Below are 27,897 nucleotides of genomic sequence, written 5' to 3' on the forward strand. Positions count from 1 at the left end.
CATGGCAGCAATGTCCCTTCCATTTCACTCACATCCCCTGCTTTGCTCATGGGAGGGGGCAGAATCCCCACTTGCCACTTGAAATCTCACTTGAAACTTGAAGGGATGAGTGGGAGAGAGAGACACACGCAGTAAAATAAGCTGGCATTTAAATTTGTCAATTCAATCTGCAAAGATTCACTACCTTCGATTTTTGCTGCATCACTCCCCAGTTATGCTTTTTCAATGCCTCTGTCCTCTTGCCTTCTGCAGGATTTGCAGCAGCCTCCTGTGCACAGGCAGCCTTACAGAACACCACAGATAATTTTCTGGCCTTTATTAGCTTTCCAAAAACACATGTAGCTGGGGTCCTTCACTTCAGCCCCCCTAATAGGGTGTCTATTGTAAAGCTAACTTCTTCATTCATTTGCTCGTACGGGGAATATTTCCTTTGAACAGCAGGCATGTTCTGCTAGAAAAGTCCCTCTGGGAAAATATGAAGCTTTGAGAAATGTTCTGTCCTCCCTCAAAGAGGTCCCATCTGAACACAGACAACTTCTACTGCAATTTAACTATCAATAACCACCCCCTGCTGTCCCAGTATCTGCTGAAGCACCCAGATCTGCAGCCATCCATAACTTCCAGTGAAATGTAAGCAATTAACCTGATTTTAATGTTAGGCAGGTATGTTACAGTCATCTGTAATCTTTTAACATTCTTGTCAGTGTAAATCACCTCGGAGGCAGGGCAGCCCCTTTCCTAAGGAATTTCAGCAAATGCTGAGTTACTAGCCAAGGAGCAGAGAAATAACTTTAAAAAGGAAAATATAACTCAAGATTTTTCACTAAAAAACCCAAACAAACAAACAAACCACAAACAACCCAAGACAAAAGCTTTCATTTAAAATGAATTCCAAATATTAATAATAATGGTAATATGGTTGCCCAAGAGAATGATTCCAAAGAAAACCTTTATGGGATTTTTTTTTAAGGTAAATAAATTTCATATGATTGCACATGATTAATCAAATATTTCTGAGATCTGGAGTCTGAAACACATTTCTACATTTGAACCCAAATATTTCAATTGCTCAGAGACCATGTAGGTGCATGAGATCCAAGTAGGTGCTGGATGAGGGAAGGAGAAATGCTTTCCTTTTATTTACTCTCCAAATCCAAAACTCAGGCTTCTGCATTTAGGATTGAAACCCCAAAAGCCATTCTCCTGCATGTTTGGGCTCTCCCAGATGATGCCTCCAGTGCACAAGAGCGCCCAGCAGTGCATGAATCCCCCCACTCATGCTCAGTTCCTCTCCCACTGAACCCATCCCAGGGAGCTGCTCCTGCAGAGGGAAGGGATCAGGCCCAGCTCTATTTTCAGTGTCACCCTGGCAACCACTCTCCCCTCCATGTGGATGTCACATCAGAGAGATCCTGTCACCTCTCAGGTTTAACACAAGCCTTACGACTTCTGGGGAGATCTCACAGCCCCAGCCCCAGACACTGAAGAATACTTTCCTGCAGACCTCCCTTCTGGAACTTTGGAGTATTTAGCTTTCACACAAAGAAAACCAAGAAAATATGCCTAGTTATACTTTAAAAATTGAAAATCAAGAGGATTGATTTAGGGGGGTTTGTGATTTTAAGTTTACTCTGAATAGTGGAATGCCTGAGGTCAGCAGTGCTGCCCCAATTTAGAAATTTGAATCTGTATTTATGCTGCTAATAAGTGAAATGGATTTTTGTATGTTTTACTGGGGTGGCCATGAGGGAGCCATATTGTTTAGCCAGCACAAATATCCATGTTTGGGGGTGGGAGTTCAGCCTTTCTGGCTGCACAAGTTCCCCAGAGCAGTGTCTGCTCACTGCCCTTGCCCAGGCAGCCCCAGCACTTCTGCTCTTGCATCCCAGCCACACCAGAGCTCAGTGCTGAGTCCTCAGCCCTCCCTTCTGCTCCAGTGGCAGCAACAGCAACACCTCTGCAGGCAGGTGAGAGGAGAGGATTTCCCCTGGCATTTTATCCTACATTTATTTTTGCTTTATTGTTGTGTTGCTGATGCTGGTCCTTCAGAGCATCCCTTGCTCGTAGAGTCACACAGGCTGGGACTCCTCATGAGGCCATTCAAGACACAAGGACTGATCCTGAGGCAATCAAAATCAGGCAAAAAAAAAAAAAAAAAGATCTTCACTTGTAATTGTTTTCCATGGCCAGAGCTGCAGAGTGCAGAGCAGAGAGGACAGCATATGGCCTCTTTCTGAGGCAAATGTTGCAGCTGCCCATTGCACAGCCCTAAAGTGCTTTCCACCCAAGCTGCTCAGGGTGTTTTGGCCTTGTTAAGTATTGTGATGCCCATTTTAAAAGCAGGCAACCTGTGGCCCATGGGGCTTCCTACAGCCACATAGATTGTCTAAGATACACTTCAAACAGCAGGAAAATACCATATGCCTTCAGTTCTGTCTTTTCCTCCCATTGGTTGTTCTTTGGTGCATATCTGAAAGAAAAAATAGAAAAAAAATGTACAAAAACAACCATAACTCCATAACTTAGGGAAAGCAATTATTCTCCCACGATATCAATGAAACACTCCCACAGTCCATCACTGGGTCTGCAGCCTCCCATCTGCCACTGCTGGCAGAGAAAATCAGTAATTACTGGAAACTCTAAGGAACTGTGCAATACCAGAGGTGAGAAAGCAGCATGTGTGTCCCTTGCTGCCTGTTAAGGATGGGGACAGGAGAAAAAAGTTCTGTGCTTTTAATCCACTGTGATCTCTGGCCAAGTTGCCAGTGGCTGGGAAAGGAAAACTGACATCCAACTTCCACAAAATCCCCATGGTCACTCTGGAGCTGCTTTTGCCCATCCTCAGAGACACAGAGAAGCGGGACAAAAGCAGGGTGGGTGGGAGGAGGATGTCTCAGACACCTGAGTGTAGCTGGGAGGTGCCCAGCTGGCAGTGCCTGGTGCTAGCAGCAGGTGAGGGAGCCTGTGCTGTGAAGTTCTACTTCAGTGTCACTTGTCAGGGGCAGTATTTTGGGCCAATGTAACAAAAAAAAAAGCTCATTATAGGTGGATCTAGAAGCCTGATCCATATCCAAGCTTTCCTTGACCATGGAGGAGTCTCATCTCCCATTCAATCCTTGTGTTTGAATGTGGGTTGCCACTGGATCAGATACAAGTGCTGTTCTAGACCAAAACTTTATCTCACATCTTGGAAAAAAAAAAGAAGAAGAAAAGACAAGATCACCTTTTAGAGAATTAATTTACAGACAGATGATTAATAGTAAAGCCAATAGAATCTGAGTGGAATAGGAGATTAAAAAAAACCCAGAATTCTCTTGGAAGTATTGAAAAAAATATCCTAAATATAGAAAGAAATTTCCATTTAAGATGACATTTGAGATTCACAGCAAGAAAGAAAACAAACCGAAATCAATCTTCCCTGTAAGATCATCAATACTGTTGCTCCAGATTAATGCTGATAGAACTGAAATCTGCCTTCCACCCATGTAAGAAATCTGTGATTAGCAGGTGGGAGATCACACACAGTTCTGCAGAAAATTTATGTATTAAAAAAAAAATATCAGTGATGGAACAGTGTAGGGGGACAGAATGTAAGAAAATAAAGAGGGTGCAGAAGGTAATCTTGCCCCTGAGGAGTGGCAGCTGTACTAATGACCAAAAATTAGGAACAGGCCTGCCCTTGATAGGCCAGAGCTGTGACTAGCAAGGAAGAGTGCTATAAAGGAATGGGTTAGTGGGTCCAGAGGAGAGTTGGAGTTTGTTGGCTGTGGAGAAAGAGGAGTCAGTGCTACAAGGAGCTGCCCATGAGAACTCACCGAGAAGGTATGAAACCTTTGCAATACAATGGCAACAGAACAGAGCTGGTTGGTTTCCCATTCTGTGTTTGTTCCCAGTAGCACTCATGCAAAGTTGTGGGTTTTTTCCTCCTTCAGGCAGATTTTGGTTGTGTGAAGCAGCACAGCTCACCCTGGAGTGCGCTGCAGAGCAGCAGCAGCCGCCTGCCAGGAGCTGCTCCTCTGCAGGTGCTGCTGCCCCTGAGCATTGCCACAGCCAGGGCAGGAGTGAGCAGCACTCAGAGTGAGATGTTCCACCCCTTCTCGTGGTGCTGGAGGTGGAGAACATGTGGAGGAACATTTGCTTTCGAGCAGAGGCAGATGGAAGCGGGCACTGAACGGAGAGAACGTTTCTGATGTGTTCCCACCAAACCCACTGAATGTCTCAATGCCAGGATTGCACTGAATTTAAAGGAGAGGAAAATAAGTGGAAAAGCAGAATGCCTGAAGGGTCTATCAGATCTGACACTCCAAAAATCTGGGAGACAAGTGGGAGAAATGTAAGCCACACTTCACTCCATGTCTGTAAGCAATGAGTGCTGGTGAAAAAGGACGCAGATCTTGCTCCTGACACTAACTGGGTCTGATACCTTTGATGTATTCAAGCTTCCAGCTTCTCAAGCAGAGCAGGACAGTAGAAATTTAACAATCCCATCCTCCCAACACAATGAAACATGTAAGACATTTCTAACAGATTTATAGCATGAAGGTAGAAAAATGAAAGAGTAAAAGTCACTGATCTAATGATTAATCTTGTCACATGGGATGGAGAGGGGATTGTGATTTAAAAATGAGGAAAAAATGCCAACTTTAGGGATGGCAGGAGAGCCACAATCACCTTCAGGAGAGGAAGTGCAGATGGGAGAGGACAGTGCTTTGCTGCCAGGTGTCTGCTCAAGGAGCCACACCACCAGCATGGCTGTGTGGCTTAGACACTCAGGTGATCCCCAGCACAGCACAGGTGCTGTGACACCTTTCAGCAGGTGTAGGAACTGGGCTGGTCAGAAGGGCCTCTCACTGCCTGTATCAAAATAAATATTTATATATATATATATAAATATTGTTATTGTTGTTGCTATGTGTTTGGTTTTAGATAGAGGATGAAAATGAATGGTTTGGAATTTTTCCTGTGTAGGCCTTGATTTCAGAGGCAGGGAGCCTGAATGAGGTTGCAAAGTGAATGAGTGAAGAATTCACAGGCTTCTTGCATCTCTCATTCTCCCTCTGGGCTCTGGTCCCCCTTCCTCCCCTGGAGGGGCTGCACCTTGCAATTTGGGAAACATTGCTGTAGGATAGAAACTGGAAGGTAGGCCAGGAGCTGGAGGCTGTTGCAGGGAGTGTTTGATAGGGTAGGAAAATAATGGAGCAATCTGCAGTAATGGCAAGGCAAAGTTTTGTTTTGTTTGTTTTGTGTTTTACTCTGTGTAACTCTTTTGCTATTTCATTGAATTCCCAACCTCTCCCTCTCTGGTATTGCTCCATCCCTCCTCAGCCATCCCCTTAAGCCTCCCACTCACATGTTCATTAAGGATTAATTATTTCCTTTGCACTCATCCTTGCCAGTCTTGGCCTTCCCCACATGTTCAGAGCTTTACCAAGCTCCTTCACCTCTGCACCACCCAGCTTCTGTTCACTTAGAAATCCCCTCTTTGAGAGACAACAAATCTATGCAGCTGGCCTGGACCATTCCTTCTTTTCCTCCCCCAGGGCAAACCATGACTCCAGCCTCAAAGCCAGGCCTTCCCTTGACTTTGATACTGAGCATCACCCAGACAGCCTCTCATCCCTGCCATCTGTTCCATAAAGGGGCTCAGAAACCCCTTTATTCTTGTTCTGGACTTTAAAAAGTGAAGAAAGCAGCAGGAAATCCTACAAGTGGCCTTTATCAAATCACTCTGGTCTAGGCAGAAGCTGATGCACTCTGTGCTTGGGCATCCCAAGGGCTCACAGGGATGTTCATCCCAAGGGGATGCAACCAAGCTGCTCCAAGGCACTGTGGCCACCCTGGCTGTCATGCATGTATTCACCAGCATGGACCACACTGCATATTGCAGGATGAATACCCCCTTGCCCCCAAAAACCCAACCCAGCCCACCCCAACAGGTAGAGTTTGAACAGCTGCAGTTCTGGCTTTGTTGATGTGGTTCAGTCCATTACCTGCATGACCAAAGTGCAATGCAACTACATAAAATAAAGCTTGTGTCTAGGGAAAGGCTGGAGGCAGGAGAGGGGAAGGCACAAATCACCCAGGCACAGAGAGGAAGAGATAATGAGGAAAGCAGGTATTTATAATTTTTTTTTTCCCTGCAAGGACACCTACACCTTACCCACAATGGGAGTGTGTCAAACACTCAGATCAGTTGGAGCTGGGGGGTTGGGAGGTGGAATTTTTGCCTGTCTCTTTCCTTTTTAACAGAAGTGTTACTCCATCTCACTAGCTGAACCTCAAGGAGCCTCCTGAGAAAGAGGTAGCCCCTGCACTGCCACTCAGGATGAATACATTCATTTAAAGACAAAACAAATGTGTTTGTCCTTGAAACAACTGTGACGCTGCTGGCTGGAAGAGCTGTTTGCATTTAAAACGGTATGAGAGTGTGAAGTGTGAAAGTTATATATACAACACAGACTAGAGAAGAGCAGCCTTTCCTCCTTATAAGGAGAATATTTTTCCTTTTTTTTTTTTTTTTTTTTTTTTTTTTTTTTTTTGCCATTTGGATCCACACATCACCAGGATGGCAGGTACTGATCGTGTTCTTCCTTTGTGTCCCGAAAAGGAGGAGGGTGTTTACCTAAACATGCAAGCACAGAGGCAAGACTTGTGTATTTTATATAGGAAACTGCTTTTGTTTGCTGCCAGTAGGATACACAATGTGCTCTCTACAGGGGATCAAGATGTAGGGTTGTACAAACACCAAGCAGCAATACCTTACATAACCAGCCCTAGGGGAGAGCTGTGTGTCATGAGGAGAAACAGTTTTGCCAGGAAAGGTAAAACACAAGAGGCAATGTGGAATTCATGGAAGAAAACAAGAGGCTGGTGGAAAACACAAACCCAAAGAAAACAAATTCTCTGTGCAGATTATCAGCAGGCAGAGGCTCAGTCAGAGCAGGTTTGCAGTCAATTCACTGCTCATTGCAGCCACTGCATCCATAACTCTGCTCTCCTGGGATTAGCTTTGTTTGCCAGCAGCAGGCAGGTGGGAAGGCAGTGGGCACCAGCCTCTGCCACCTGGGATTAAAGGATAGGGATGGTGCAGTGCTGCTGGAGATGGGACCAGCTCTGGGGTGGGAGTAGAGGTCCATTGGCTGCATGGTTTGGGGAAGGGTTGCTCTGAGGCTGGTGGGCAACCCAAGGATGGACAGAACCCCTGGAATAAAAGGCTTGGAAGGTGCTAATGCACCTTTGCTTCCCCCCCAGGGGACTGCCTGGGTGTGGGATGAGAACAAAGCACATTGGGCTCCCCCCAAGAAAGCTGTTCAGAAACTCTCTGTTCCCATAAAAAACACTGTGGACTTGCATGATGAAAATAACCCTGTAATGGCATGACATGGTGTAAGTTTTGCTCATGAATGAATGGATAGGTTCCCCCATGGGTGGATTGGAAAGAAAGACCCTCTGGGAAGAGAGAGAGACTGGAGGAAAGAGTGAAATGGGCTTTTAATTTATTGACAGCAATAAATTCATTGCATGCAAGGTCACTCACTGCTGGGCCTGGCAACACACGCAGCCAGTTGTGACCAGCAGCAGAATTTCTAAACCTGAGACAAGAGAGCACAGAGAGAATATCACTGACCTCTCAGGGAGTACCCTGAAACTGCAGATGCTCCCTGATGCACCAACAACAGCTTCTTGCATTTAAACCCTCCCATTAACACTTATTTGTCTTTGGGACACTCCAGGTTATCAAGTGACCTCTTGAAAGCCTTGCAGACCCCATGGAGAGCAGGTACAGGAAATCAGCCTCACCAGTACTGTCCATCCAAAAGGAAGAAATCAGGGCCTAGGAAAAGAGGAGAATTCCTTCTCCAGCTTCCCACTAGCACTGTCTTCAAGGATGATGTCTCTCTATTAAAGGTGTCTTGGAAATGCAGGCCACTTAACCAAGACACCAGCAAACATCCAAGCCAAGCTCAGTGCTCTCTCTGGTGATGTGCTTTATTCCTGCCACTTCACTGAGGGTCCTTCACCTGACAGCATAGCCTTTGCTGATGATCACTGCAGGATTCTGAAGAAAAGATGGAAAACCTACTGGAAGCAGCAGTGAGCTGCTGCACTGTGCCTGATGCTAAGCAGGGAGATGGGTTTGATTTTTATAGATGTCTTTTGCACTTCAGAAAAGTACTGTAATTGCAGATACCAAACTGAGTAAGAAATAGCAGTTCTGCTGCCAGGGCAGACGAAACACTCCCCAAAGCCTGTTATTAATAGAAAGGCAGGGGCACTGCCAGCAGGATAAAAAGGTCAGGGAGAACTTTTAGCCATTTTCCAATTAAAAAGGAAAAAAAAAAAAGTAAAAGAAAGGAAAATCACTCTAGACATATTCTGAGGTGAAGCAGAAGTCAGACTTAGAGTGAACTTGCAGGCAGTGAATCCAAACGTCCTGAGGAGCAAACCTGCAGAGAGCAGGGACACCCTGGCTGGCTCCCACTGCTCCCATCCCCAGCCCTGAGCCCAGGCTGGGACCTGGGCTGGAAGCACTGAAAGAGCAGGGGGATTTTGGTGGTGCTGCTGTTGAAAGCAGTAGAGCTCTGCTGAGGGCTCAAGAACAAGTTGGGAGATGCTCCAGATCTGCTCCTACGCCTTCTCTGTCTGTGAAAAATGTTCACAAGACTCAAAGCCTCAGAACTGGTAGGATTTTTTTGGTAAAAAAATCAACAATTGCGTCCCAAAGTTCCCAACCCAAACATCTGAAGGAGTTCTGCAAAATAAAAGAATATCCTTGCTCAAAAGAGGCATAACAAATCGTATTTAAAATATCAAAACCACAGAGAAAGACCATGCAACAAACCCTGTGAAGAACAGATGCCTAAATAGAATTTCAGGAGGAATTTCTATAAGATTGTTTTGTAAGAAGTGATTTTACTACTTTGCAGTATTTTTTCTTATGTATAGGCTTCTAAAAAATGAAAATATGGAACTGACAAACCCTCCACCTTTTTCCTAAAACCGCTTTTTTTATTATTTTTTTAAATAACACTAACTGAACCAAATAACACTGCTTTATAAACAAGCAACACATACTTTTAATGAACTCTATGGAACCTGAATTCAATTTGCAATCACAGAAATATTTGATCCTGGATTAGGCAACTTCAATTTATGCTTGCAGGTCAGACACAACCATTAAATCTTTTCCAGAAGTATTTCAAGCCCCAGGTTTTGTGGTATTGGTTTAAGTGCTTGCAGAAATGGATCATAATATACTTCTGGAAAAGGATTAATTGTTAATCTGTTAGGAAAAGTTGTTTGAACTACAATTGTAGAATAATTTTCAAGCGTGTTACACTTTCTTCTGGCCAACAAGAGAAAATCCAGAAAGCTTGAAAGTATTTTTTAGAATTTTACCTCAAAACCCTGACACTTTGATATTTTGTCAGGACCTTGATAAAAGAGAATTTCATGATTTTAAATATTTTAGAATGAAACTTCAAGAAGTTATAACATCAGCTATATTCCTTGATTCATTACTAGCTTGTAAAACTCAAATTGAACCCATGCAAACTGAAAAAGTGACTGAGAAAACTGCAAAACATAAAATACTCTTTAACCTCCCAATAAAAATCTATAATTATTTTTCCATTTTTAAAGCACTGCAAATGGATTAATAACTTTTCAGAATTACAGCTTTATTTCTATCGCCATCAGGGCAGTAGAGACTGATAGGATGAAAAAAGTGTTTCCTACATTGGAAAACTTTGCTCTTAACATAAAAACGTGATAAGATGGAAAGATAATTTATGTAGTTCTATGATTTAGTTAAATAATTATCTCTTCCAAGATATATGTGGTATTTTAAGAGGTTTTATTTCAGTCTAAACAATTTTTGATAACAGATTATATGAGATGCCAAGATATCATTAATGGTCAGTTTTCCTTTAGATATAAATCACTGCAGTTCTATCATGGAGACCATTGAGTGTGAGACGTAAAAAACATTTGTATCATTCTTTGAAAAATAAGTGTTTAATCAGTATGTCTTAATCTTGCACAACTGAGAAAGTATAAACATAATCATTTCAAAAAGAAGTAAAATGTCAGATGCTCAGTAAATGCTTTTTAATTTATAATAATGGACTTCATCATATACATTATACAGCATAACATTTCATCATGGAAACATTTCATCATAATTTTCTCAAAAGATATTTTATATTCAAATTGAAAACAACTGAACAAAGTGAAATTTAAGATTCTGGTTTTGGAGGGAAAAAACCCAACCAAATTCTGTAACAATAAATGGGGGAAAAAAACCAAATTCTGTAACAATAAATGTGGAATTTTTTTCATACTTTTTCCTTTCAAAATTAATACCATATCTGTTTGGTGGTTTGGTTTTTGTGTTTGGTTGGTTTTTTTGCGTTTTTGTTTGTTTGATTGGTTTTTGGGTTTTTGGTTGGTTGGTTGGTTTTTTGTTTTGGTTGTTCTTGTTGTTGTTAGGTTTTTTGGGGTTTTTTTGTTCCTTCTCTCCATGCTCAATAACATCCCCTTTTTAATTCATAGAATCACAGATCATCAGGTGAAAAAACACTAACATAAACACAGACACATTGCCAACAATCTTAGGTGGTTTTCACTGTTAAAAATCCTGAATTGTGAACACTCTTAAAACCCATAAATGATTGATTTGGGAAGTGTTCCATGTAGGCTGTAAAGGGATGTAAGGGAAATGTAAAGCTTTTTTTCCCTGGAGTGAATGGATGTCCATTTTCAGACCTGTGCCTCACGTTCTTTGATCTGCTCCTTCCTTTGTACTTTATATAGTAAAAAAAAAAAGTCCAGATGAGATCTGAAATTGGTTGGAATCCAAACAGGTCACCTGTGCAAAGCTGCTTGCACCTTGACAAGGTCCTCCCCCCGCCTCAGCTATGTGGGAGCAGCTCCCAGCCTCTCATGCAAGTCAGGGCAATTCTGCATTCCCTGAGCTAAACAAATATTGCATGAGGTACAGCTTGATGGGGACTTAGGGGTGTTTTAGAGACTACAGGAAATCACACTCTAGCAGTACCCCAGGCTGAGCAAAGCCTCACCTGCCTACGTGCACGGTGCTGGGGTGTGAGAGCTGGGGACAGGGTGCTCTGTTGGCTTTGTGCTCACACACAGGAAGGAGAGATTAATGGGAAGGATTTCCTATGCACATATCAGGCACAAAAAAGAAAAAAAAAGTATTCAGCAGGTAATCTGATTTTGGAGTAGAATTAAAGAAAAATTACACAGGGCATAGGGAATTAACCGGTTCCATATCTTCGTATCAGTCCTCACATTAATTTTGGGTGCCACGTCTGTGCCATAGCAAAGGGCAAATGCTGCAGCTCAGGTAACCAAACACCTCCATGTGTTGCAGGAAAGTCTGTTCCTATCAGCTGAGGAGAGCTGAGAAGCTCCTCATAGCTCATGTGCTCCCTGAGGCAGTATTAATTCATACTAATGATTATTATGGAATGACTATAATAAAAAATGACTAATCATTCATTAATGATTATATTAAGTGTTTTATTTTGCATGGATGACAGCCTTGTGCCAGGCAGTGGGAAATATCTGCTTCCCCTAGTGTTGCCTACTTGTCAGTGTATCAATCTTCATCAAGCTCAAGGAAGTGGCCAACATGAACAATTTACTACAACAGATAATACCAGCAGCTATTCCTTTATTTCAAGTGAAAGGTATTCATCCCTTAGCCCTGAAGGTATTGGCTTAAAATCCCATCAATCCTACTTGGGAAATAGTATATAATGGACCCACACTTATCACATAGACTCTGTTAGAATGTCCACTTAAAATACAGAAAAGGAAGCTCCCCAAGTTCCACATGCTCTTAAAAGATTTTAAGCAAATTATTTTAACATAAGCATTTCTGTCTTCTTAATTTTAAGTTTCAGCCAATTATCAACCAAAATAAGGATGGAGAAAGGTAAAAAAATGTCCTTTCGTCTCTATAAAGAAATCAAATTTTTTTTTTTTTTGCTATAGAAAAATTTCCAAGAAGCAAATGCCATTCTCCATTAGCACTGCCCAGAATATTATAGATTTTTCTGGTCCCCTCAGATCTGCACTACTCCTCTCCAGCATCAGTGCTTGCAAGCCACGCTTCCTCTGGTTCAGAGGGTAGCTGGTGAGATAATGATATTGATTCCCTTCACCTCTCCATGCTCTTGGCTCCCCTTCTCCCTCCACATCCAGCTTCCTCCAATTCCTTCAGCAAGGCCTTGCTGCCCAGCTCTGGCTGTGTTACCCAGAGAGGGTCACTTCCTCCCTCCCCTCCACTCCTGAGCCTGATCCCAGCACTTGTGCAATCCCCTCTGCTGATCCTTGCAAGCTGGGAAGGCAAGGCTGCCAAAGCCTGTGAAACCTTCAGCTGTTTCTGAAGGGTGCTCTTCACCTGGGGCAGGGCTGTTCATGTGGCTTCCTCTCTTCAGACTCTGCTGGGTCCCATCCATCCACATATTTCTGCCTCCAGGTATTTCTCCTTATGGATTACACCATGCTGTGCTGGCAGACAGACTGCCACCAAGAAGAAGGGCCAGATTAGGGGGCTGAATGCTCAGAAATGGCCACTCACAAGAGCAGCATAGCAAGAGCTGCCTAAAAAATATATCAGCCTGGAGATCTCCAGCTTCCTGACTTCAGTTTGCCTTTTTCCTGACATTCTTTGTCGCAAAAGGGGAAGTGAGGAAGGAGTCATAGCCACTTTTACTTTCCAGATTAACCAAAGTTCTTAGGGACCCTTTGTTTGTTTGTGGGGGTTTCTTTTGTTTTTGTGAGGATTTTTGTTTGCTTGTTGTCGTTGTTGTTGTTGAGGTTGGTTGGTTGGTTGGTTGGTTTGGGGCTTTTTTAAATTAATTTTGGGTGGTGTCTCTCAGTTTCTGTGAAGATTTAGTGGGTGGCATAAGATATGTGTGTCTCACACACAGTGGTGCTGCCTTTCCTTTGCTACTGTCCCTGGGATCAAAACTGCCCCTGAGCATGAGACTGGTGACAGGAATGTTCTGTTTCCTTGCTGTTGAGAAGCAGGTTTGGGTTTGCACTTTCCTCTTGCTTTGTTTTTTTTTTTTTGGCATATGGTGCTACTGCACAGAAAGTCTCAGCAGCATAGAAATCAGGCAGTTTCTCCCAAATTTACATTTCTCATGAAGCTTTATTCCAACAAGATCCCTTATTTATGCAGAAGAAGGATGCTCCTGCAGTTAGGGCTGCAGTCCAGGCTTTCAGAGTTGTGCTCTGGGCTCCTCATGTGGCTGGGGGATTGTGGTATCACCCTGCCCTATCCCTGCATGTACAGAGCATTTTCATACTTCACCCTGGTTCTGGGTGTATGAAATACCTGGGAGATGCTCTGCTGTCACCCTGAGTGCTGTGCAGAGACAGAACTGCCAGCTTGTGACAGGGATTCCTGGGAAACTTCCCAATTTCTTGCTGGGTTCGGCTAACAGTGGTTTCCTAGTGTTGTACATGAGCATTATGGCTGGATGAGCTTTAAATGACCTGGAAAACAGATTTTGGAGAAAAATGTGCCCTTTGAATAGTTCTGTAGTGTGGGTACCATGCTTTACATCCCCAAACTATTCCTTTCCTGTGGAGGACAGCAGGGATCCCACAATCCTCGGTCTCCAACTCAAAGACTGCATGAATATAATAAATATTCCAAACTCCCCTTCTGTGGCCACAAAGCCAGAGTCCAAATCATTGGTAGACATGAATTGAAAAGCTGCATTCCTGTCATACATATTTACATTTATACAAATATACCTATATATGTTCCTATATATATGCCTACACCTTTATGGTCTGAGTTATGAAAATATATTTAAATCATCATCCTATAAGACTTGACAGTCAGCAGCTGCCTGGGTGCAAGAACATTTTTTTTAAAGCTTCAGAAGGAGAAAACAATTCAAACACATCTCTGCTTATGGGAAATAAATATAATTTTGATTCAACATAGCAAAAAGCTTGGCAAAGCTGAAACCTTGTGTCTCCCAAACTCCAAATGCAAGTGAGTCTTCCAAAAGTTTACTGAAGGAATGCCTGACCACTGCTTTACCTCCCAATCCTGTGTTTTCTATCCCTTTCAGATAATAGACTGACTTTCCTGTTTAGGTCAGAAACTGTAAAGCTGGTCTTTCAACATCACCAGCCTGTACACTGAATCCTAAGCTTAAACTTACTGACCTGGAAAAAAAAAATCCCTGTTACCTTCTGAATCAGCAGACATTGCAATGCTGTGCAGAACTCACAGAAGTGGACATACAAAATTTAACACCAGTGCAAAGCAAACGAGGAGCAATCAGTGCAATGGAGGGCTGGAACAAACAGTTTGATGAACCTGAACGTTTATTTGGAAGAATACTTATAGTCCATTTGAAAGTGAGAAAACTGCTTGAAACTTCAGAGATTTTTTTGGAGGGGGTTTGTGTGGAGGCTTTTGTTTGTTTTGGACTTTGCTGCAGAAAAATATCATGTTGGTTTATGTATTTTAGATTGACTTGTGCAAGAATAAGGAATATAAAGCAGTAAACAAAAAACAGTAAATGCAGCTCCCCATAAGAGTGCAAGTGCTTTGAGTCTAAGTGCCTTGAGACAATAAATATGGGAAGAAAACTGGCAAACTCTAAACATCTCATATTTTGAGCCAAAGCACTGTGCAGTGCCCAGCTTGTGTTCTAGAAAGACTTATATTCCTCATTGATGGGAGAAGCCCATTCCCACACAGAAATTGGATGCTTGAAATGAGATGGTCTCTGAGTATAAATGAGGCTGTGTATAGAAGCTGCTGTCAGTGAGATCCAGACCTGAGATTTGAGCTCCAGGACACCAAGGGTTTACAAACCAATAAGGTGAAAAGTAAATGCAGACCTAATAACATTCAAAACCTAAATTTTATAAACCTTGTAGACCTTGATTAGAACATCCTGTCTCTGAAGTTTTGCTGAGGTTTTCTGGGAATGAATTCACTCTTTCTATTTTGTGAACATCCTCAGGGGAAAAGGGTGAACAGCTGAGAACTGTGGAGGTCAGTAAGGTACCACATTAAGACACAGCAGGTCAGAAAGATGTAATTTTGTGCTAGGCTGCTACAGCATGTAATCATCCTTGAAATGTCTCATTTCTATCAGGAACAAGTCTACTGTATGAGCGAGTAAAAGAAGGAAAGAACACATCATTCTGAAAACTCAATGTGGCTGATGAGGCACCATAAAAACCCCTCATGTTTGGGATAAACAAACAGACATGACATTATGCCAACAGAAGGATAAGGAAATGCTCCATCAGGAGAAAAGGACACAGAAAGTCCACCTGAAAGAAACAAATGAAAGAAATGGAAGCACCAAGAAATGGGGGAGCAGAGGCAGATGGACCTGAATGTTCTGTTAGAGGGCTGGTAAGGGCAGCCTGACTCTGGCAATTTACTCTGGCAGTTCTGTCACCCAGATTAAGTCCTCACTGAATTAAAACTGGATAGAATTGATTCCAGTTTTGTATCCCATAAAAAATGGATCTCCAATTTGCTTCTGAAAAGAGCTTATAGAGAAGTGGGTATGAGCCTCTTCTCCTGACTAACAAGTGATAATACAAGAGGAAACTGTCTCAAGTTGTACCAGGGGTGTTTAGATTGGATATTAGGAAAAAATTAGTCACTGGAAGGTTTGTCAAGCATCAGAACAGTCTGCCCAGGGAAGTGGGGAAATTGCCATCCCTGAAGGCATTTATAAGATGTGCAGATGTGGTGCTTGGGGTCCCAGTTTGGTGGTGAACTTGGCAGTGCTGGGCTAATGGTTGGACTTGATGATCTCCAAGATTCTTGATGATTCTATAAGCAGAATTGCATATAGGACAATGAAAATGGGGCACCAAGTCCACCCTGGCTGCCTTTTCTTTTACCTCCTCCCCATGTCCTTCTCTTCGCCTTTTTGCATTAAAACCTTTGGATTACTCATTGAGATACTGTGTAACAGGTGAATTTGAACGTGGGGTTAAAAGCAACCCATGCTTTGGAAACAGCAGTGTAGGCATGCTGTGAAAATTGGGTTTTTCCTCCAAAAAAAAAAAGAAAAAAGCCTAGGCAGACCCTGTGAGGAGCTCAGAGCCCCCTGGCTGGTGGCAGATCTGGGGTGACCCTGGCTGCAGCCCTCCCTCCCTGCCACACTGCCCTGGCCTTATCCCCACTCAGGGCTGCTGTCCTGGTGCTCCCTTCCTGCTGCTGTGGGATCAAACAGGGCCAGTGAGTCAGCCCTGAGAGCCAGGGGAGCTCCATCTCCTGCCAGCCCCACGTGGGCACTGCCTGAAGTGGGTCATCCCAGGCCTGCCTGCTTCCCAGGGTGGCTTCTTGGCTTCTGGAGGATGGCTCCCTCCTCCGTGCTGCAGTGCTCCAACTGTTAGGAGCATCTGTCCTTTGCTGGCACTCAACACCCAGACCTTGGGGATGTGAACTCATTTCTGAGAGTTAACATATTCTGGCCTCTTCCCCTCCCCATTTTTTCCTTCAGCCCACCTCCCAAAAAACCCCCACCGCAAACCACAATGCTCAAACCTCCCTTCTCTGGAAGAATTGCTATTACTGAACTGTGAAAAGGAGGGGAAGGGAAAAAAAAAATGGTTTCCATGGCAAATTTGCAGGATTTAATCTCAACACAAAAAGAAGAATTTTAACATTCTTTGCCTGTTTTAGAACAAGCTGGATAGCAGATGAAATTGTCTGTTGTGTGTTGGCTTTCAAGGGTATCACTATGATTTATGTCCACAGAGACTTTGTCCCACTATTTTCTTATTTTGTTCTTGTAATCAGAAAGTTGCTTATCCCTGCCCTGTGAAGAAGATTAACATAATTTAAACCAAGAGCTTTGTCCAAAAGCCAGTCAGAAGCCTGCAGAACTTGCTAGGAAATAACCAGGTTTCTAGATATTTCTCCTTTCTGAAACCCCCTGTTGTGATGATATTTTTCCCTCTTTGGTTCTTCCATATGGTACTGGATGCCTTGGTGGAAATCACCCTTTCTTAAAGTGCTCCAAAGGTCTTTTCTAAACTGGCTGCAAATACCTGATTTGTTGGCCTTGTGACCCAAGACATGTTCAGTGTATGGATATAGAGGAGACTTCAGCTCCCCCTGGAACATCAGTGGTGTAACACTGATTTTGGCTTCAAACATTTATTTTTCCCCTCATGTGAATTCAATCAAATTGATCTTGGAGGAGAGTGCCTTTCTGATTGGCATCATCTGCACATTCTTAATTTTTCCAAGATACAAACACATGCAAACAAAGCCTGCAAATGATCAAAGATTATTAAATTAATGGATCTTTTGTCTTCTGTTTCTTTCACTGTGGTAACCATTCCTAAATGTTCCTGATAAATAAATTCTCTCCCACCCCTCAGCTCCACTTTCTTCTGCAAATCACACAAGTTCAGAGCAGAAGATTTACCAGGAAGTAAGTCTTCTAAATATGTTTCCAAAAAAGCAGCATGTATACCGTTGATAAAACCACCTCTCTGCTTTGCTGACACATTTCCGAGCTTGGCACCCTTTTTATTGAGAAACAATAAAAAATGGAAATTGTAAGAAAAATATCAGTCTATGTTTAGTTTATGTAAGTGAAACAAGATTCTTGACTTCTGGTTTTCAGTTGGATTGCTCCTCTTACCTGGAGGGATTTTAATGTAAAAGCAAAATCAGAATATGTTTGTTTGTAGATAACTCATCGGACAAAAACCTATACATTGAAAAATGTTAAAATGTACAGGTAAAATTGAGTTATATGAGACCAGATTTGTTCTCCACCTGAAAGTTCCTCTTCCTTGCTCTTCCCTTGTATAAGAATATACATGTTTCTATATTATGCTAGATTAAAATATTTTCCTTGAGACCATGTTTAGTTAATTGTTAGGTCTCAGTACATAGGTATGTCTAAATATCAGCTTTAGGAAATTTTGAGAATCCCAGTCCTGCTTGTCCCCACAGAATAACTACTACTGCAGGCATGAAATAAATTACAGTATGATCTTTGTAAAAATGCATGGAGATTTGGATTATTTTTTCTCTCCATCAAAATTTCTACACAATGTTCCAAGAAGAAGTAGACCCAACATTCAAACTCAGACCAAAGGTTTTGAACGACCTTGCATTTATTAAAAAAACCAAAACACACAAAACCAAAAGGATTTGTTTGGGCTCTCTTATTTATCCTAAGACACAATGTGCAGGAAGTAAAAGGATCTATCAACTTTTATTCTGAGATCAGTGTCTGCATTTCAGGGCTATTTATTAGTTGTGCAGCTCCTATAGGTTTTGGTGGAGGTCTGGGTGCTTTCCACATGTGGAAATTCTGTCTCATTATAGGCTTTTAAAGACCTAAACATAAGAATCCTCTTGGCACCACCAGAACATAAATAGTGACAGAAATGGCAGCTCCTGCTCTAAAGTACTCACAGTTAAAGCTTGGGTGTTTTTACCATTTTTATTTTTCAAAAAGAAACAATACAACAATCTTGTATATCTAGGCATTACCCTGTTTTACAGATAAAAGTGGAATTTACTTTTTCTTATGAATAGTGAATACAAATAAGGATAGCATAAGCACATGCTTGTTTTATTGTATAGACTACTAAAATGCTTGTGAAATTATATATACACATACTTCTAATTGCTCTGTTGTATTTTTTCTAAAGTTTTAATAAAAGGCTTAATCAACAGGACATAAACATTCAATAGTGTTAAAATATCAGTTGCAAGGTAAAGTTCATGTTAAGGTAAAATTTTTCAATGAAAATTTGACAGAGGCACCTCAATTCTGTTGGGTTGGCTCAAGAGCTGCTCAGTCTTTTGAAGAGCTTATTCCAAATCCAACAAGTTAAACCTAAACAGAACAGATTCTGAGAAAGATCTTGGGCTAAGAAAGTGAAGTGTTTACAACCCATCTTAATGGGAATACAGTGAAAAAGGAATCCATCTGTAAATCATTTGTCATTACACTTCCACCTCTAAACTTTTTTTCCCTCAGTAGCGGCTGCTGAAAAGAAAGAGAAAATAATTTCATATCAACAAAACATGTTGTTACAACAGTTTCAGGTTTTTTCAATACATTCCCAATATAGAGAAGCTTTTCTTTGGCTCTGTGATTGCAAGACACAGAAGGTGAACTGGAAGATGTAAAACTCCACCAGACACAGTTTTCTGGGGATCCCACACGTTCTCAGCACATCAGCTAATTGTTTTTGCAGATTAATCAAATCTCACTTTGTCCTGAGCTCCATGCAAAGGTAAGTCCTGCTTACAGAGATCCTGAGATGATTTCATTGCTTTCAGCACACCCAAATTCACACAGTGGCTCTAGAAGGAATTTTTAATTGATGGTAATTGCATATGCGCCTCCTAATGAGTCAGATGAGCTTTTGCTTTCCTACTGCATTCCAATGAATTCATCTGGGTGTGGGAGCTGGGGAAAGCTTGTTAAATATAGAGCCCTGGCACTGAGAGACAAATGCAATGCTGCAGGACTGCTGCTATTTCTTAAGAGTTTGGGCTTGGTGAGGGCTGTCCTCGTTAGCACTTCGTAGTCTTTCATAACTTTTTGTTTTCTAAATCAAATGGCTGAACTAGAGAGTGTTAAATATACACTAACATCATTTACTTGCTGCCTTCATTGTCATATTTAGAAATACAAACACTTGTGTATTTGTAAATCTTTCTCAGACAGATGTCACTCGCTGTGTTCTAAGCATGTCCATTAAAGGTTCATCTCATTTAGAAGTCTATGAAACACAAAAATTACAAGAAAAACTGGGAAAAAAATCCCACCACTTAATTACTGAACTGGCTTTGCTGATTTTTCTGCATCAGAGTGCTTCAGAGCAATTGCAATGCTTTTTCTTGGTGCATTAAATTCAGCAAATATTAACTGAGTAAACAAAAATCAGACCTTGAAAGTCTTCTCAGGAAGTATCTGTCATCTTTGCCAAAAGTACAGCTGCACAGCATGTATGGATCTTTACTTTACATGTACTGTTCATCTACAAACACTGCCCAGTGCACATATTTCTGGAGGTGATATACATTGATTTAATTAATGGGTCTAAGATTTTCTGGCCAATCTCTATCCACACACACACACACACAGAGTACAGTCCATACCTCAGTGTAGCTTTGCCCAATTCATTGTAAAAATGCAAGTAGGGCTGATTCAAAAAAGCAGAATATTTTCACCTCTATCTGAAAGGTCTCTGGGCAACCAGAGTTCATCATCCAAGTCACTGGACTTCCAGTTTGACATTTCCCCATCTGGAAGGTTGCTTTTGTAAGTGCCATTTGCTGACAACACTTTCTATTATGTAGCAGTGAATAAAGTCTGGAAATTGCTTTTTTTTGCTTTTTTTTTTTTTCCTTTGGTAGGAAGAAGTTTCAAAGAGCAGAGAGAGCACTGCAACAAAGGAACAGCCACTCAGGAGTGAGGTCCATGTTCTATACTTCAGAAATCTCTTTATGATAGGAAATCTATCAATTTGATGTGAAAAATACATCAAAGCCATGTTCTGTACTCCAGCAGTAAGGCCTGGCTGCAGAATACCCTCAGTCATGCTATGATGAGGAACATTTCTAGATCTTTTCAAACAACATGATTTGGGTAAATTGTCAGGATATAGATAAAATTTACCCAAAGATTAATACATGCTGTACAGCCTGGCAACATTTCAGAGCACTCTGTACTAAATAACAAGTCCTTTAGATTTCCTTGCAACAATTAAAAAGGGGCCACAGAAATTTAATTATGGCCAACATCAGATTATTACTGGTTAAACAGGCTAGATTCCTGGACTTAATTTTGTTGCTTGCTCAAAAAACACTGCAGAAACTAGTACAGGATGTAAATGGAGAGGGCTAGGAGGCATTTGAAAGGAAAAAGAGTTCAGAATGTTTCCTGAGTTTTCAGCTGCAATCCTTTCTTTTCCATAGCTGCAGTGGCAGGTGATCCAGAATGGCTTCTCAGAGGCTGTATGGATGTTTGCTGACAGCAGAGGAGTAGGATGATGCGAGCATCCCCGGCTCTGTCAGGCAGCACCTTCTTTCCACTCTCCTCAAGCCTGGGTTTATCTTCACCAACTTGTCCCTGTCTCCTCTCCTTGCTCATGTCACTCTCCTCCCACACTCATTGGTGCTGACTGTTCAGTCAGTCCTAGCCTACAATTCAGGATTTCCAGACCCGGTCTCCTCATTCAGCCCATCCTTTCTCTCTTCTTTTTCCTTCTTCTATCCCTGCTCTCATGCACAATTCACTCAGACACACACTTTACACCCATGGTCCATCTCTCTGGCTCCCCATCTCACCTGCCTCATTCCTTCCCCCATCATATCCTGATTTCTTCTCTTTTCATCTGGTCAGGCAAGATGTGATCTGTCCGTCTCCACTGGGCTGTTCTCTCCTCTGACAGAAAATGGAATTTGGGATTCATGCCCCATAAAACAGTTGTATAAACTACATCTCTTACAGCATTGCTTGGGATCAGGCCCTACAGTAGTAGAAGTCCTTGAACCTTGCTCATGATTATCCACTTTTCTTCCCCCATCTCTTGAAATAATGTGCCTTTCAACTCAATGTAGCTTTACATTCTCCTGAATGCTTATTATTTGGCTGTATTTTAAGTGCTCTTCCAGTTTTCTCTCTGCATGTGACCACCCACCTCTCCACCTACAGTCTCTATAATGTGATTTCTATCTGCTGTAGCTTATAACAGTTTAAATTATGCTAATTGTATTCAGAGATTAAAGTAAAAATCAGTTTGACTATTATTCTGCCCATATACTGTACCAGTGCTGGTAGTTATTCACTTCAGAAATGAACATGGCTAATAAGATAAGAAAATTACACTTGCATACAGTTAGTCAGTTTCATATTTAATTAGCAAGAAAAAAAATTATTTCCATGTTTTCTTGAAGCAAAATTAACCCTTTTTCTTCTGGCTATGCTCACTGTTGAAACTCCAATTCACACACCATGCTAAGTGCCCTCTCTAACACCTTGAGATTTGATTTTCTAAATCTCTTAGGCTGGCTCAGTAAATATTTTTTTTTAAATACCATGGGCAAACACATCCACAGGCATCACTGTGGGCCACGGAGGCCATGCCTTGGCAGCACACACAGCAGGGAGCACACTCCCAACAACCTCACTCCTTATAAAAGCACGAGAGCTCCTTCAGCAAAACATTCCCTGCTCTAATTTTGTTAATGTGTCATGAACAGACTGGTCTCCGAATCACTCACAAATTCAAGATTAAACTTCTTAAACATTTACTGTGGCAACAACAACAACAAAAAAGTGCTTTCAGGATTTAAGATGGCCATGATATGCTGTCAGAAGGGGCCAACACACTCCCACACTTGCTATAAATAACGAGCCCGAACACAAGTACAGGCTGGCTTTAACTGAATCTCCTCAATTGCTGCAAAGTACACTTTGCTACATGGTGAGGAGATAATGTGTCACAACACATTTTGTGTAAAGTGCAGAATCAATCCATGAGAAACACTTCTGCTTTGGATTTCCCTGCAGCCAGCACCATGGCAGGGTCCCTCTCGCTGAAAGTTGTCTACATCTCCATCTGAAGCAAGTGGACACCACCCTACAAAGGGAAATAGAGGCTCAACATCCATGTGCAGGTGGGGTTGGCCATGTGGGACTTCACTCCCATTGCAAGCAGATGGGCAGAGTGCTCCAAGAGCTCTTGAACTCATCTAATTTCTCTGACACAAGTTCAAAATACATTTTGAACCCCCTGGTTAGTTTTTGATAAAACCACAGGTGAGGGCAGAGAACCAATTCTGCTGAAGGGGATTAATTTGGTTTGTGCATCACCTTTCAGACAATTGTGCCCAGCTTTTCAAAAAGCACTTGTCAGCAGTGGTGAAAGCCCTGCTGCCAAGCCAGCCTCTTGTCCTGTGAAAGACACTCAGGTGCAGACTGTGAGTAAGGGCACTTCTGGACATCATGTGTCCTGGGGCTAGGATACATTTGGAATATTGGTAATAAAAGTCAATTTGCTTGTGTTGATTCACTAAATCTGAATGCTCTCAGCTGCAAATTGCAAATTTATCCCTCTGTGACTGCAGAGTTTAATCCACCCTGAGCAGCTAAAATGTTCAGCCAAGTCAATGCAGACCAGCTATTGCATTTAGTCTTTTAACAGCATTTATAGCCACACCTAATTGCTACCAAGGATGTAGAGCAATGGAAAATCAGTCATAGCTAATAGAGATACTCTGCCTTTCCTGTTATTGGACTTTCTTTATTTTGTTTGTGTTGTGACTCTGTCTCTGATCCTGCAAAATTTACTTCTTGATCCAATACTTCATGTGTCAATACAGCCCCTATACTTTGATGAGCCACAAGCTCTATATCCATATTCATACTAAACACTACAGTTTAAGTGACTTAAAGGTTAGGTACATTTTTATTGCAATTCAATATATTAATATATTTGTCTCAAAAAAAAAAACTATCTGGAGAAATCATACCCTTTTACACTCCCTTTTCCAGTAGATTTTAATTTTTAAAATTTTTAAGCATGTACATACACACGCACACATACACACACACATAGAGGTAGATTGTTATCCTCCCTGTCAACAGAAAGACTTATGGGTGAAATTTGCATTTTATCACCACTGGAAAACCTACAGTGCCCTTGCCTAGAACATCAGGAACATTTAATCCCTTAGCACATGCAGGAGAACCATTTTTCGCAATAGCAGAGCCTGGCTCTCTGCCTGGGAGGTTGAATTTCTTTCAAGCTAGAGTGGTTGTGGAGATCTAAACACCTGATTTGGAGTTTTTATGATTCTTCTTAGTGCATTGAAAGTGTTTCTGGGCACGTGACTGACAAAACCAGCAAGAATTTGAAATGGTATGTGTTTAAGAGATGCAGATGTGATACAGATTAATATTAGTTTTACAATAGCTGCAATTTATTATTCTGGACCATTGCAATTATTGGGAACATTTTTGGGAAGAATGTGTAGTTATATTTATGTAGCACACTCAAGGATGCACAGCTGGGGAGGTACCTTGGCATGGAATTACTCAGGTGAAGGGAAATCTGCTGCAACACCTTCATCTGCTTAAAGTGAGTACTTGTGCCACCCTTTTACCCTTGGATCTTCCCATTTCTGAGACTTCCTGTGCTTCCAGGGTTGCTCAGCACCGCCTTGCCTCTCACACTGTACCACACCTGCCTTCCCACAGGGGTCCTTTTCTCTACCCCCTCTTTTACCTGCTCTAGTGGAAGGTGTCCATGCCTTCAGGGAGTTGGAACAGGGCGATCTTTAGGGTCCCTTCCAACCCAAACCTTCCCATGACTCTATTATTGGTAAACCAACCACATTTAAAAGGACTTATCTCACAGCAGTGACTTTGTATCTCCTTTCTGACATGACCTGTTCAATGTTGCTCTTCAGGAAAGAAATTCTGTTCTCTCCTGGCTCATCAATTAACAGCTTTGTATAAATCATTCCCATTAATGATTATCTTCCTGATTCAGGAACCTTAAAATTAAGTATATGACTATTTTTCTGTTGTATGGCAGCATCAGTGGAAGCCTAAATAAGTGTCAGCCCAGCCACTATCCAGTAAGAAGGTGGGTGGGAAAAGGCAGAAGGATTGTAGGATCCCAATCCAGTTTGATCCCACGGTCACTGTGGCAGTGGCCATGTTCTAAATTGGCTTTACCTACTAAAAATCAGCCAATCTCTTTAAGTCCTGGACTGCATTAAAAAATTATCCATTTAAGCTTCCTTGGATCTCTGACACTCAATAAACCATCTGCACTGCCTTTGAAGAAAAGCATCAAACCCTTTGCTCTGGAGGGAAAGTCAAACTCTGCATCAAAATTAGCAATGATCAGCTGTGGTACAGACATGAATAACACTCAAGCTTTACAAGAAATCAAGACTGGGGCTCCGAAAATGGAAAAAATCTATTTGTTGCTCTGCAAAATGAAACACTTGAGATCAGTAGATCTCAAATGTCACAGTGGAAGGGACTGTCCCTGGGCTCCACCCCATCACAAAAACCTCACTGGGCACTGGGACCTCTGCTCTCCTGGCACCTTCATTCTGGTCTCTTCCACAGGGCTGCCACAGAACCTCCATGCGCCCAGAAAGAAAGAGAAGGCTCAGGCTTGGCAGAAGATGGAGCTGGACTGGGCTTTTTTCTGCCGATGAAGCAACAGAATGATTTGTTTTTGCCTGGAGTAATGATTGCAGTGTGACAGAAAAGCAACTGGTGCCAGCAAGTTAATCATCAGACCCTTTGCACAATTGCTTCCCACACCCTGAAAATGCAGCTCTGTGTGTTAGTGCAAGCTCCTCATATTGCCATTGCAACTGTGAAACCAATTAACCTGATGTGACCATTCTGGATTTTACCATCTTTTTTTTCTGGGATATGTCTTAACTGCATCAAGGTATTGTCAGGAAAATGAAATCCGTGTTGCTGGATTGCCACTGAACTGCTCGAATTAAAGTACACTTCAATATTTTATTTTGTTATCACACCCAAGTATTGATTACCAAGTTCTTCTACAGATGCTCAAATGGAGATCAACAAAGCCACTTAGACATAAAAAAATTACTTGTAAGGATTATATAGTTCAATGGTACAGAAATCCTGACTACCACTTAGGAAAGGTATATCTGGAAAGGACTGGAAACACAGGAGAACCTACAAATCTTGTATGTTAAAAGTTCAAATCCTAATTATTCTTACTTAATGATATCTCATAGCATGACTCCATGCAGCTGAGGAAATAAATCTCTTACCTCCTTATGAGTCCAATAATAGCTCTTCCTGCACAGAGCAATTGATGAGAGCCTTGCCCAGATTAACAGGAGTGCTTTCTAGAGCACTCTGCTTGGAGGATCTCATCTTTCCAGTATTTGTTATGCTTATCTGAACTTTTGTTTAACTCCTTTGCTCTTCTGCATTTCCCTCTGAAATATTGATTTTGATCAGAGGCCAGAAAGAGGGTGGGGTTTTCCAAAACTTGAGCCATGGCAGCTGGGACTGCAAGGATTAAAGACATCAAGGAAGAGGGCGTCCACTTCTCTGGGATCAGCACTTCACTGCCACTGCTGGGAGATTTCATAAATATTCACAGCCATTAGCTAATTACAGACGCTTGGATCAGCTCCCATTTTGCTCCTCTTTCGAAAGGTCTTTCTTCACTCATTTCCCTTGTCACAGTTTGGATCTCTTGTTAGAAAACATCAATAGTAAGGGAGTTAAGGAAGAAGTTACAAGCCACATTGATCCCCATCACTTTGTCTTTTGAGATAATTGGAGGAGCCCTGTGTGGACTGTGCAGCCAGAGCCCACGGGGCTGAGAACACTCGTGGGGTTAAGGTTCAAGCCCAGCCTCCTCCCCTCCTACCCCTCCCAGGCTTCAGTCTTATTTCAGAGTGTGTCTACACCAAATAAAACAAATTTGGAAAAAAAAACCTCCAGATACATTCTTCCTACACAGCTTTAGATGACATATGCAACAAGGCAAATATACAAATTAACAATAAAATGTATCTTGTATCCCTTGAGACCACAGGCTTAGTTTTCCTTAGCAAAACTGCAGTTCTCTCTTTTGGAGATTGAGAAGAGCTGGTTTCAGTTTCAAGGGGCTATTTCACATCCAGTAGAGGATGCTGAGTTCATCCATAATGCTGGTCCCACAGAATTACACCCCTTCCTCCCACAGAACTTCCCAGCAGGAGATCTGCCATGCAGCAGGACCAGAAGCTCTTCCTTATCTGCCCTCAAAGACAACCACATTCTTATCTCATCTTCTTTCCCGACAAAGTCAAATCCTTGGGTTACTTTTTGGGAGATTTGGTTTTAATTCAGAGCCGCAGCCAGGCATGCAAAGTTTTATTTCCAGCTGGAAAAGGGAGTGCAAGGTGTTGAGCTCAGTTCTCTGTCAGGCTGGACCCAGAATATAACTTCAAACAGGTCTGAAAGCTCATCTAGGATGGTCTCAGGACATTTGGGTAGGAACACCTTGTACTACCCCTGGTAGGCAAAAGTAGGTCAACCAGTATCACCAGAAAAATAAACATTTGGGTGTAGCAATCTTCTTCAGGTGTATGGAATCCCTTTCAGTGACATGACTGGGCAAAATGTAGAGATTTAGCAGTTCTTCCAGCCTAGGACACATGTGGCGTCAGTCATGCTTAATCATGTTAACTGCTGTACAAACTTCTCCCTTGCTTGAGGCTAAGACAGGTCTGGAAATCCAGAAATGCAATGCTGTTTCTGGGTAAGATTTGCCATTCTATTATGTTTTCTTTACCCAAGATACACAAAGAATGCATTAAACATGAAGCAGTTGGTCTTGGCAAGGTCTGTTTGAAATAGCTGAATACACTCATGATTTTATGCTGGAATCTGGGGCATGGATAAGGTGTAGGCACTGGATATTGTCACATATTAGTACAATCAGGACATCTGTCTGTTTCATTATAGTTATTTAGCAGCAAGTTTTGAAGTTATTCTTTAGAATTTTATCCATAGGCTTATCTGGTTTCCATGAGGAGTTTCCATGGCTTTCCTTGAGTTAGCTTTAAACTAAATAACTTAGAAGCAAGAGAGCTCTGTTGGGTTTGCATCTGGGTTTCTGCCCTTTCCCAAATATCACAAAATCACAGAATGGCCTGGGTTGGAAGGGACCTTAAATATCATCTACTTCCAAGCCCCCTGCCTTATGAAAATCCAACATTGAGATGATGGGTTTTCCAGTGGCAACTAATTTTTCAGTTTCCCAGGTATCTTATTTAAAGTTTCACTGTGAGTTGCAAAACACATATCTCAGAGCTTC

At 41.9% G+C, this 27,897-nt stretch overlaps 1 protein-coding gene across 3 annotated transcripts in view; it reads left to right on the forward strand.

Annotated features, from left to right (window-relative positions):
* LOC139591560 (pulmonary surfactant-associated protein D-like) overlaps window positions 1-27,897 on the forward strand; it is a 214,072-nt gene that overhangs the window by 128,813 nt on the left and 57,362 nt on the right. Inside the window, exon 3 of one of the 3 annotated variants that reach the window (XM_071430253.1) lies at window positions 25,164-25,578. The exons of the other annotated variants lie outside the window; for them this stretch is intronic. The gene's annotated coding sequence lies outside the window, so the exon portion shown is untranslated. Of the gene's footprint in view, window positions 1-25,163; window positions 25,579-27,897 lie in introns of those variants that run through there. 3 annotated transcript variants of the gene reach the window in all.

Source organism: Agelaius tricolor, unplaced genomic scaffold (assembly GCF_023055355.1).
Source record: "Agelaius tricolor isolate 1412-34295 unplaced genomic scaffold, bAgeTri1.0.p SCAF_7, whole genome shotgun sequence".
Lineage (NCBI taxonomy): Eukaryota > Metazoa > Chordata > Aves > Passeriformes > Icteridae > Agelaius > Agelaius tricolor.